General features: G+C 39.3%; 1 pseudogene; it reads left to right on the top strand.

Moving 5' to 3' along the window:
• The first annotated feature begins 3,068 nt into the window (after positions 1 to 3,068).
• On the top strand, positions 3,069 to 3,637 carry LOC143386114 (succinate dehydrogenase [ubiquinone] cytochrome b small subunit, mitochondrial pseudogene; annotated as a pseudogene).
• The last annotated feature ends 309 nt before the right edge of the window (positions 3,638 to 3,946 follow it).

Genomic DNA, 3,946 nt, shown 5'->3' with positions numbered 1-3,946 from the left:
ATTCTGAAGGTCTCTAAATGTTCCTGTGCACCAAAAGTGCCAGGGCCACTGAAGGAAGAGTGACAGTAGTCGGGCTTCAACCCAGCATGATCTGGAAGCCTAGATAGACAACAGGCTCCTGTGATACCCAAAAACCTATTGTGCCAGAAATTTATCATCTGGGAAGCTTCGTTGTTTTATTTTGAACAGGAAAAGGACTTCAGAGTTTCTGTTCCTACTGGAACAGATCTTTTATAACTCAATTTACCCAGATTTATTTTGCATAAGATCCCTACTATTTTATAGGGAGATTCTTTTTCAACATTTCCTTATAAGTAAACTTCTCGAAGGAAAGAAATTAAATATTTGAGGCCTTGAGCTATTGTATAAAAAGATTTTATGCATAAGTGAGGGTAGTATACATTTAGGCTCATGGTTAACATTGAAACACAACAGGTATGAATTATTACCCAATCTTTCATGCTACAACGTGCCTCCCTGTTCAATTGGAGCAATAAGTCCTAGGATTCACAGGGCTTTTTTCCCCCGATTGACGTCACCCTTCATTCTTGAAGCAAGATACTTAGGAAGAAATCCTCAGTACAACAATGGAATATTCATTCATGTGCACCAACATATCCCCAGGTGTCACTTAGGCAACCTGCCACTCTGGGAATCTTTTTATCCTGAAAAATACCCTGTGGGCTGCTGTTACTTTCTTGCCCTTTCTTGATTCAAAGTTTTGGATGAATGAAATATTTGTGGCATAGCGATGCTGGTAAATCTTGAGGAGGTTCAGACAGTTTGAGGACAGCGGAACGTGATGTTCATTACCTCCTTCCCCTCTGCTTCTTTCTGTCTTTCCTCCTCACGCCCAGGAAACATTTAGACCCTCTAACTTTTTCTGTGTCCAAAGTCATTCTTTCCTTTAAAAGTCTTTTTTTGGACAATGACCAGAGTTGGAAGAGTTGACTCTTAAGCATTAGAAGTGGGAGGTTTTGTTCCCTGCTAAAGATCTTGGGGTGTGGCTGATCACATGAAGTATTTAGGGTTTGGGGCACCCTGGCAGAACCTCTAATGGGACGTTACCTAGGCTGCAGCACAGTTTGCCTGAGTGTCAGACAAGACTGTCAAGGACGGCATGAATGACATCTAAGGGAAAATTATCTCAAAATAAAGTGAATAATAACACTGCTTTTTAGTGCTTACCAAGTGTAGGTTACTGTCACCACAACCTTACTTGAAGCTATTTCATTTACTTAGTTCTTACTTTTTTCTCTTTCTTTTTTTTAAATTTAGAAACATACTCTTCCCTCCCCCGTCCAAGAACCTAGTAGTGTCTTAGATTGCTCTAATTGAAGTGATTTATGTTTTCTTTTTACGACAACTAAAAAGTGTCCAATAGCCAAGACGTAATGATAGGTTGTATTTGCCTAAGTTCTCCCTTGATGAGGTGCAAAGTCATTGTCAGATAACACATAATGGCTGTTCCTAATATCCATTTGAGAAAAGAGGTGCTGACCAAGGTAGTCCCACCCATCTTGCTAAAGAACAGGATAAAAACTTGAGCTTCCTTAAAAAAGGAAGACTCATTCCTTAGTGTAGTCAGAATTCTAGAAAGTACAAAGCATAGTGCTAGGGTTTAGGACAAAAAGAAAAAACAAATGTCAATAAAGGGGTTGGAGTTGTGGCTCAGTGGTAGAGCACTTACCTAACATGTGTGAAGCCCTGGGTTCGAGTCTCAGCACCACATATAAATAAATGAATAAAATAAAAGTCCATCAACATTTAAAGAAATATTTTAAAAATGTCAATAAAGTCAGGCAGAAAATGAGAAGGAAGGAAAGAGTAAAGGGAAGGGAAGAAGAAAGAAAGAAATGGACAATTATGTGAAGGAAGGAAGCAGGGAAGATGATTGAGAAGAGGGAGAGAGACCCTTCCCAAGCATCCATAGGCAATTGAAATCCCACTCCAACTCATGGCTGTTTCCCTCTTTGAAAGTAATTCTAAAGAAGTTCTTCCTTTAGCCTCATGAATTTTGTTGTGATGTTATAAATTTTATATCCTATTTGGCCAGTTATCACTGAATACAGGGGACAGAACCTCTTTAAAGATCACGTTAGGTTCTCCAGAAATCCATGCACTCTTTAAATAGCCCCCAGGCTGCTTTGAAAATTCTGTTTAGTAAATTTTTATAGTCTTTCAATGTTTTTTAGTCATCTTGTTGCATAAAATGGTTCTTTCCCTTTTGTAGGCATTTTCAGAGATGATCCAAATTATATCATAGGGAATCTGACTCAAGAGGAGTAAATGACATTGCACCTCTACAAGCGGACGGAATGCAATTTAAAGATCAAAAATTATTTTGTACTCTCTTGCCTTGTGCCAAAGAGTCAATGTTCTTCTTTTCTATTTACGTCCTCTGTCTGTCTTTAGGCTTCAGTTTAAGACTACTATTTTTTTTTCTGTCAAGCATAGTCTAAAAACGAGACTGATAAGGGGATTTCATATTGTCCATCCAGTCTCATGAAACTTGAATTTTATCAAGATGTTCCTGTTTGCCCAAGGTGGACACAGTTAACCTCCACAGTTCTGACATGATTATTAATACCACTTCCTTTCATGCAAGCATTTCCCAACTTGTATGATAAATTTCATGCTCATCTAGAACTTTTATTGAACTATATGCATAGAAATAAGGCATCTCATATTATATAGAAAATACTTGGACTCAGTATTGATTACATGATCTTACGTAAGTTATGACCACGTTGAGCCTCAGTATTCACATTATAAACTGGGAAATACAACCATCCCTTAAAGTGTGCGTGAGGATCCAAATACAGGATCTATAAATTTGCTTTATGGACTAAAAAGCTCTCAGAGTTGTTGGCAAACATTTTCGTTCTAATTCAGCCTTTCATAAATTATATGGAAGAAATGACCCCAAAACTGCAGAGCTGGTAAATGCAACTTCATAAGAAAGAGCTGGATCCATCTTCAGAACGATAACAGAAGGCTTTGTGTTTTAAGTTCTGGGTCACAAGTCTGGCCAGATTGGTGGATGATCTCGAGCCCTCAAACGCATGATGGCAGTTCTCTGGAGGGTGAGTGTCCTCTGTGGTGCCACACTTCTCCAAATCCCAACAATCAGACCTGCTCATGTCACAGCTTTGTTCCAAGACAGACTGTTCCCAGGATGGTGTGGAGCCCAGCACATTTACCTGTCACCAAGTCGCCATTCTGGTTCCAAGGCGGCATGTCCTCACTGGACTAGTAAAAGAGCTGTTAATGTTTTGCTCCTGGACCTTCCTCCAGCTGCATGTTCGAATACTTGCTCTGTGATGGACTGCACCCTGGCTTTCTTCCTTACTCTCCAAAGTCCCTGTGGCTCTGGACAGGCTGGTACTGACTAGATTCATGGGGCTGAACCACAGGCAGAAATCTTGGCCCTCTCAGCTTTAATCTTTGCTGGGCTTCGTTATTTCTACTACCGTGATGGCTCTGCAAAGCTGTCATCATGTCATGGAAGCTCAGACCTTTCTTACTCAAAACCATGAGAACTGACTCTATGCCACCAATGACGAATCAGCTGAGAGAGAAATTGGGAAAACGATCCCATTCACTACTTGTCTACACTACTTGGGAATCAATCTAATGAAAGACCTCTGTAATGAAAACTATAGAACACCAAAGAAAGAAATTGAAGAAGACCTTAGAAAATGAAAAGATCTCTCATGTTCTTGGATAGGCAGAATTAATATTGTCAAAATGGTCATACTACCAAAAGCACTATACAGATTTAATGCAATTCCTATTAAAAGAGAAATAGAAAGAGCAGTCATGAAACTCATCTGGAAAAATAAGAGGCCCAGAAGAATCAATACAATCCTTAGCAAGAAAAGTGATGCAGGAGACATCACAATATCAGACTTTAAATTATACTACAGAGTTATAGTAACAAAAA

Source organism: Callospermophilus lateralis, chromosome 2 (genome assembly GCF_048772815.1).
Source record: "Callospermophilus lateralis isolate mCalLat2 chromosome 2, mCalLat2.hap1, whole genome shotgun sequence".
Lineage (NCBI taxonomy): Eukaryota > Metazoa > Chordata > Mammalia > Rodentia > Sciuridae > Callospermophilus > Callospermophilus lateralis.
The sequence above is the reverse complement of the archived record's forward strand: the minus strand, read 5'-3'. Positions and strand labels throughout refer to the sequence as shown.